Below are 9316 nucleotides of genomic sequence, written 5' to 3'. Positions count from 1 at the left end.
TAAATAAGTCACACATGTGTAAATACCAAATAGTTTCTCTGGTATGAAAAACTATAATTGTACATAAGATCCTAATGGTATAATTGCCAATGTGTAATAGGAAGCAAAGGGCTAAAGTTTTAGGGTAAGTGGGAAGGGTAGGGGAAAGGATACAAGGGAAAAGAAAAAAATATGAGAAAATGAACAAATGGAAATAAAGTGTTTGTTAATAGAGGAGTGGTGAAGGGAGGGCAGAGAAAAAAAAATGAGAACCAAGACCTGTTGTGTAAAGGTACAAGATCCCAATGATGAATGTAACTGTACTGTACACCTAAAATGTACCAATAAACTCAATGAGGAAAAAAGAAAGGTAATCAAGGTTAAATGACATCATGGGTGGCCATTGGTTCAATGTGACACATGTAACCAAGTCTTTAAAATAAAGATGGTGTGTGTGTGTGTGTGTGTGTGTGTGTGTGTGTGTCTATATGTCACCCCTCCATATCCACGGGCTCTGCATGCATGGATTCTAACAGAGATGGAAAGTATTTAGAAAAATGTTGCTTGTGCTGAACATGTACAGACACTTTTCATTATTCCCTAAGTAATACAAACAATTATTTATATCACATTTAGATTGTACTAGGTAGTATAAGACATCTAGAAATCATTTAAAGCATATGGGAGGATATGTGCAGGTTGTATACACATGCAATATACAAATATTATGCCATTTTATATGAAGGACTTGAGCATTCAAGGATTTTGGTAACTTTGGGTTGTCCTGGAGCCAATCCCCCAAGAACACCAAGACAGAACATATGACGTACACATTCATATGTCATTGTATTGGTTCTGTTTCTCTGGAGTCCATAACTAATGCACCCTTTTTAATCCTTAGATTCTTTAACTGCAAAATAGTAATAACACAGTGTTTGCTACCTCATAGTATGCAGTAGTGTTTGAAAAGTCCTTAGTACAGTGCCTGAAGTTCAGTTGCCATTGTTCCTCACCATACATACTGCAATGGATGAGTGATCCATTTATTAATTTTTGCAAAATTTTCTTTGCTACATTCCTGATGCTATCAGTTGATATATATATTTTTTTTCCCAAAGAATGGTGTCTGTAAAATATTACCTCATGTGTGCCAAAATAGGATCTTAGTTTAAGTCAGGCCTAATATATGCTTTTTGAAAAATACATAAAGAAGCTGATACTGTAAAACTGCAAGAATTTCAAAGAGCAATCAAAGGTTTATTTTGGTCCCTTTATTCTCTACACAGAATAATATTACATAGCATATATATGTTTTCATGTCGACTTAAGCTGTCTTATCATGAAATTTCTTTTTTTAATATGTTCAGTGTGAGTGGATCTCAAAATAATTCCTTTTACAATGCATAGGATTTTTTTTTTACACCTTAAAAATTCTCTTTGGAAATGTGATTGATAGCAAAGACCTGTCACTTGAGGCATCATTACCACAAGCTTGCATACATTTTCAGTAATGCTTCCTCAATGGAAATCTGCAGGCCTTTTAAAATGGTGATGCTCATTTTACAATGATGCAAAATTTATATTTCAGAGAAACATGCATTGAAGTCTTTCTATAAATTAACTGAGAATAACAAATGTTTATTTCATTTTCCTAACAAAAAGAGAACATAAATTCATAGCCTTAAGAAGGCTTCAAATCTTAAAAATGAAATTGAGCCAAGGTCTCCTAGAACAGCTATAAACTTTAAACATAGTGCTTTCAGCAGACTGATGTTATTAATTTCAAGGAATATTTAATAGGTAACACATTGTGTATTTTAATTTGCACTAAGTTAATTCTAATGAGCTTTACCCTTATCAATTCACTAACTATATAATTTTAACATAATGTTTTCTTTAAAGTACTAGGATCTTTTTTGTGGTATATAATCTCTTCTGGGTTCTTTTTAAAATAACATTTGCAGGCTCAGAGAAGTGTAGAAAAGCTCTGAACATGCATGACAGTGATTTAATATCATAGGGAAATGGCACAGCCACTAAAAGACTTAACTTTCTTGTCTGTGTAAAGAAAAAAAAATACTAAATGAAGTGATCACAGAGTACCTTACTAAAGACTGTTTATTTAAAAAGAACGAAGCTCAAAATAGCTCAGGTAGAAAAGGGAGATTGCATTACAATGTATTGAAATTAAGAGCTCTCTTGTCTCTCCACCACTCAGCTTTGCTGTCTGTGCTTCTGTTTGTGTTGTTTTTACTCTCTGCAACCTCTCAATACCTATCAGCAGAGAATGTCTTTGATCACTCACAGCTGATAAGCATCAGTTTAAAGTTCAAAAAGAAAAGAAATCCTTTTTTCCTTACTGTCCTTATACCATGGGAGGAAGTCTCCCAGAACTACATGCCCATCCTTGGACCAGAGAGCCAGAGACACGGTGAAGGACAGCTCCACCAGTGTCCCTAAGGGATGTTAATCACAGACGTACACGGGTAATGAAGGGCAGAAGCACATAGAAACTGGGAGATTATCAGGAAGCTTTCTCTAATAGTTCATCTCAAAGGCAGTGTGCTCTCATAGCTGATTCTCTTTGAGGATCTACTCTTTTGTCCTCTCTGCAGAGTGCTTTTTTTTTGAAAACTGCTTGTCTCTGCCTCTCCATGACCTTGGCTTCCATGTGTCTCTAACTCCCCCTAATGCCCACATTTGCTCATACAAGTGCCATTTAGCTTCCCCATGGCCCTTAACCGCTTCAGCCTGTGTACCAATTTCAAACTTCCTAGAGTGATAATCTTATTGACTGAAGTAGGGTCAGGGGCCTGATTAAGTAATTTTGCCTCCCCAGTGATATAAGTAGATAAGGTAGTCTAGAAAATAAATGCATTGCCTATTTACTGCATGCCTTCCATTCTTTTTCACACACACACACACACACACACACACACACACACACACACACCTCTTGCCGATCTCTCCTGCCTCAAGGCTTTACCCATGGTGCTGTTTCTGCCCAGAATGCTCTTTCTTCTAAAATAATTTTATGATGAATTTCAATGTAACCTTCAAATTTTAGCTTAAATAGAATGGGCCCTTGACTTATGAACTCGATAAGCTCCTGTGGGCTGGTCATAACTCAAGTTGGATGTAAGTCATTACAGCTGAAATCTGCATGTTTACCTGAGTACACACTATAGATAATAAGCGGAAGATGGATCTTCCAATAACATAATTAACTCAAATTGTTGATACATCAGACCGGTTGTAACTTGAGGGTCCATTGTATCACCTTGTCAGAAAGGCTGTTCTTGCTTGTATTATTTAGAAGATTCCTCCTGGAATTCTGTAACATTGTACCTGTGTGTGTGTGTGTGTGTGTGTGTGTGTGTGTGTGTGTGTGTGTGTAAGAGAGAGGGGAGAGACAGAGAAAGAGATGTTTACTGTCTTTCCATTTCTTACTGACCTCCAAACTCTCATACAAAAGAAACAGATTTCACTTCCTTGAAATTTTACTTTATTTATTTAATTCTCTATTTTTCCAAGGGAAATTTTTTTCTTAATTTTGTTAAGGTTGGGTGTGTGTTCTGAGAGTGTGGTATGAGAGGGAGGCATGGGGCAGGAGGATCAGATGGCCATTGGTGTCATCATCTCTCCACTTTGGAATATAGCAGCATGAGCTTGTTCCCATCCAATCTTTAATCATCCATCCATTCACTGCTGCATCCTCCCTAATTCCCATTTACAAGTTGCCTATGATGGTATCTTCAAAACTGAAAAAAAGAAGAAAGCCATCAAGTATAAAATGGAAATTATTTTCTTTCTATGAATTGCTGAGAATTGAAGCCACTGTACAAGGGGTCATGTGTTGGTCTGTGGATTGCATTTAAAGCACCATAAGTCTGATAATTTTCAGTAAAGCAAAATAGTTTTGAAAAACATTTGAAGTGCTGTCAGAACATAGTATAAAGCTGTCGGTTGTAGCAAAAACTTCAATCATCTACTTCTCTTTAATGAATTTTCACATAATCTGAATTAGTTTTCCAATCAATGAGCTATTTAAATAGATTATATTTCCCTGCCTTGTACAACATTATTTCTGTCAGCAAGTTGTTGTAATTAATTTATTTTAATTAGAGAGGGTAGTAGGCTATTATCTTATTCTGCTTTTCAAATTATTTACAATTCATTTGTATTACACTTTTAGGGCTTTTCCAAAGCTGGTTCCTATTATGACAAAATTTTTTAAAGATCTTCCTTTATTTTTAGACTGCATTTGATTGCATATTTAAATACCTTAGTAAAGGCTATATAAAAGCTCAGATATTGAAAGACATTATTTTTTATTGTATGATTTTTTTTTGCAGATAGAATGACTAATTTTTAAAGTTTTGACATTGTTAGGAATATATATTCTTTCAATTTTGGAAGTTGTATTCCTTGTGTCCACTTCTCTCTAAGCAATGTTCACAATCTAAACAATAATACTATTTAAAATAATATAATTTGATTATGTAGGAGAAATTTACTTTCAAATTCTCCCTACTCATCCAGAGTAGCTGTTTTTCATCTCTTTTCCTCCTTCTTCCCCATCTTCAAATAAGTTGTCTTCTTCTATTTAAAATAATAAAATAATATAACTTTATTTTCTAATTAGATTACATCATTATTTCTTATCCCTCTTGAATATAAAATGAAAATGGTTCACAGTGAATTAAAATATGAAGTCCTTCATAATCAGTGTTTATACCAAATGCTAAAGACCCAAAGCCAGGTTGGCCTCGTAGAGTAACTATCTTCCTGATGAGAAAATTTATTCTTATGATTTCAAGAAAATATATTGTTATTTAGTATTCTGCAGTCAAGAAGAAACAAAATGGAATTTGGATTCAAATACCCAGGGTTGACTCTTATTAAACTTCTGGGGACCAAGCAGTTAATAAGGTGATAAAGGGATCATTATGTTAAAAGTCTCTACAAGAGCACCCACTGTGTTAAAATTTCCTTCCCAGACCATAACACCAGGGTACAAATTCCAGCACAGAGGCAGTACAGCATCAGAATTAGAGCTACAGACTCCAGGATCTGATTGTCTTGAATCACAGTTTGCCCTCTGGACTTAGTGTCTATCAGAATCAGCAGATTAACTAATCTCTCCGCCTTGGCAAATCTATCAACCATAAAATGAAAATAATAAGATAATACCTTCCTTGTGGAATTGTGAGGATATCAGTTAACTCATATAAGGCTCTAAAGACTTTGTGTAGGAGGCAGTAAGAAGTAATTGAACATTAGCATGACTATAACAGTACTAATAGCCAAATGGTGCCATTTAGTAATGTATCATCCTTCATTTTATTTCTGTTCTGCTCTATGGTTCTCTTGATTGCTGATGCGCCAAACCCTCCTACTTCTTCTGTTTCCTCCTTTACAGAGTGAAATTTATGACTGTGGTCTAACCTGTGTTAAATATATTTTAAATACTTATATTTTCCTAATTATAGGAGAATAATAGGTACTTGTTGGAGAAAATTAGAAAATACATAAAAGTATAAGGAGAAAACTATAGTTATGTCTGATAGTGTCTTTCAAGTAGTCTTTCTAGACATATAAAGTGTTCATTAAATTTGCATTGATTTTATATTTAAATCTTAATGATGAGCGTTTCTCTAAACTGTTAAATTTTATTTAAGATAGATATTAATAGCTACATAATATCACATATTCCAGTTAATTCACTAATATCGCACAGTTGAATATTGAGGTTACTATTTTATTTTGGCTAGTATAAATCACCATATAAAAAAGCTCTTTGTGTTTAACTATTCATCCACATTACATTTAATTTGGCTATATTTCCAACAATAAAATGTTTACACCAAAACCACATGCAGTATCTGAGACCTTTCTTGAAGTTTTACATGTATTCTACTACTCTAGTAAAGAAATCTTTGATTAAATGAAGTAGAATTGTTTTTCAGATATTTATTTATGCTTTAAATTCCTTATGCCTAATTGTTTAAGCTGCTTGCCTAATTTTCCATACAAATGTTCCTACTGTCCTTGGCCTAACCTGCACCATTGTCAGTGTTTTCTTTACTGAATTGTAAGTGGAGATGTACATCTTCTCTGTCTTGCTGGCTCCCTCTTCATGGACACAACACATCTGCCTAGCACTTCTGCCAGGCTTTCTCAGGGCCACAGTCCCTCTATCCCTAGGGAAGAGGAATGGCTGACTGCTGAGTTTGGGATAAAGAGTTGGGCAAGTGCAGCTAGGCTGTCTCTCCAGTGTCTGTTTTCTTACTTTATAGAAGCCATAGGAAGCCCTTCTCTCATCTGCTCTTCTTTTAAGTTTCAAAGTAGCGCCATTTGCTAAGTTTCAGGTTTTCCAGGACTGCCAGGAATCTCGTGTCCAACCTTGAAACTAGTATTACAAATTAGAAAGCCACTGCGGCCATTCACAAAGACCACCCCAAAATCTCGCTCAGTAATAGGAATGTTTTGTTCTTTATCTGCAATTTCTTTGTGTCTTTCTAATCGGTTCATCTCTCAGGTAGAGAAAGTAAAGGTGCTATTCACTGGTCCTCCTTAAACTCCAAAATATGTTTGAAATGAGAAAAAATTTTAAAAGTTGAACTTGGAGGACAAAATAATAATAAAATATCTGTTACCCTGGAGCAGAGGTGGAGGGATCAAAGCTGCACAGATTTACTTTTTCTTGACATGTCACCAAAGGCTCTGGCAACGGTGTTCACAGAGAAGTAGCTGTTCTGTCGTTATTGGATTTTTAAAATTTCATTCAGGCTCTAAGCAAAAGTATGGGAGCCTTAGTCTTAGCCTACTAGTTTGCCAGACTGTGAATTACTAGCAGAGACACAGGGCTTAGAGTGCATATAGTTGTTGCCCAACAACAAAACTACACAGGCGTCAAATTTAGCAAACAAATGCAACTTGAGAGGTTGGATAGCCTAAGATGATACAAGAGTGTCAAAGAGCAATAGGAAGCCAAGGACTTGATTATGAAGAGAAATCTTTCCGTGTCAGGCTCTTTAGGTATTTAAAGGTTTGTAAAGTATCTGCTGCTTTCACTTGTTGTTTGCTGTGTTTTGCTAATTAGATCTGATCTTTTTTAAAATCTTTTATTTTTATTAGTACATGTTTAGACTCCCAGTATGGGGCGGGGGTAATTAGTACATGTTTGTGATACGTAATGATTATACCCGTCACGAGGAGTCAGCACATGCACATAACACATCGGAATCGCTTTCCCTTTACCTTCCTCCCCTCCATCTTTCAATGCCCTTCCCCTCTGCAAATGCTCTATCTCCCTGTCTTTTATTAAAATAAATCAGACACGCAAGCTTAAATATCACATAGTTTCCCTTATATATGAGAAATTCAAAGTATAAATAAAAGTAGATCAAATTTTAAATTGCAACTGAGTTTGATAGGAACTACAGAAAATGAGGTATGACATTTAATTTTAAATTGTTGATATGAGGCTTTGTAGGCAATGGGCTAGATTTACCCAAATTTGTTTGTTTTATGTCTTTCTGAACTTCAGTCATGAAAAATAGGACATAATGGTGTTCCTAAGTTTGGATGCAATGAATTGTCCATGCTCTCTTAGAAATCTACCCCTAATACTGTCTCCTAGTTGGCTCTAGATTTACTTATACATTTTTGGCATAGCATAAAATTTTTGCAATATTAAATCATGTTGTATCTTTTCCTTAGTAAATTAATAGAAAGGAAAAAATATTTTAATACAGAGACACATGCTACCCACTTGAGCTCAGAGAAGTACTGCGAAGCCACAGGAGGAAAAAGTGACTTCCAAGGTCTGTACTTAGAACATTCTGCCTCTAAGAATCAAATTTCCTCAGGAATGAAGGAAATATTGAAAATGTATTTCAAAACTTCCCTCAGTATTATTCTCAGGACAGAAGTAGAAAATAAATCAAGAAAGACAGACTGATTAAACTGGAGGAAGAAAGAAATTTCCTCAGGAGAAAGGTTAAGATCTAAGGAAATGGATTATGTGGATATTAAAGAAAATATGAGTTATTGAAGGCCAGAATAGATCAAAATGAGAATGTAACTGTAAACAACAATTTATACTAAAGTAATAATAAAAAATTATTATATAAGGTGTTGGGAGGAAAAGTGAATTAATGTATAAAAAGTCCCGAGAGCAGGACCTGCATTTGGGAAGTGCTCTATGTTGCTTATTGTCATTGCCATTATTGTTATGTTTAGAGGTGTAAACGAACTAACACTGAACACAGAAAAAAGTCTCAACACCACAGAGCCTTCCTGAAAGAGCCGCAGCAGATGAGAAAACAAGGATATGTTAACACATCACTCCTAAATAGGAGAGTGAAACTTGTAGTTAAGGCCTCTGACATTGGACACCCAAGACAATGAAGAGGGTGCTTTGGGGACCATGGCAGAGATGTTGGTCCTCACAGTACTCTCGAGGCAAGTCTTTTCTGAGGGGACTCTTCAGCCAAAATAATTAGGGATATAAGGAAGAAGTTTTTCCTAAGAGTCAATTTTCTTTCTTTCTTTCTTTTTTTTTGTTTTGTTTTGTGTATGTTTGTTTGTTTGTTTGTTTGAGACAGGGTCTCACTGTATAGGTGAGACTGACCTGGAACTCACTATATAACCCAGGCTGGTCTCGAACTTACAGTGATCCTCCTGCCTCAGCCTCCTGAGTGCTGGGATTACAGGTGTGTGCCATCATGCCTGGCTAGAGTCAATTTTCATAAGTGAAATCATTTTCATAGGAAAAGGCCACAGTCAGCCTGGCACAAAAAACTAAAGTGGCAGGATGTGACAGAGTGATGCTCATCAGGTATCTAACTCACTATAGCACTGAGGTTCAGGAACACTATTTTATTTTATCTCTGCTCAATTTTACCTCAACAGCCAATCACCTTCATTTTCATTACTTAGTTAATGGTTCTGCCTGTTCTATTCCATTCTCCATTGGTCATAAACAAGATCTATCATGTTAATTCCCAATTTTCTAACATGTAGACACTGTCTGGATGAAATACATTTGCTTAAAAATAAATTGATGAGTATTGAAAATTCTAAAGTATCTTAATTTTCTTTCAGTTTTTATCATTCCAAAGCATATGAACAGAAGCAACGTTATCTTTCAGTTTTTAAATTTACATTACTTCCCATGTCTTTCTATATTCAACATAAACCTCAGGTTATAATGAAGGTTGGATCACAGACTCAACTGTCTGTGGAAACCCTGTGTACTACACATGCCTGAAGACTTCTACCTAAAAGGCTACAGGAGCAAAACTTTTTGTCTAGCATTAAACCTAATACC

This window comes from Fukomys damarensis, unplaced genomic scaffold (assembly GCF_012274545.1).
Source record: "Fukomys damarensis isolate Sample0158 unplaced genomic scaffold, DMR_v1.0_HiC HiC_scaffold_14, whole genome shotgun sequence".
Lineage (NCBI taxonomy): Eukaryota > Metazoa > Chordata > Mammalia > Rodentia > Bathyergidae > Fukomys > Fukomys damarensis.
Note: the sequence above shows the minus strand (reverse complement) of the source record.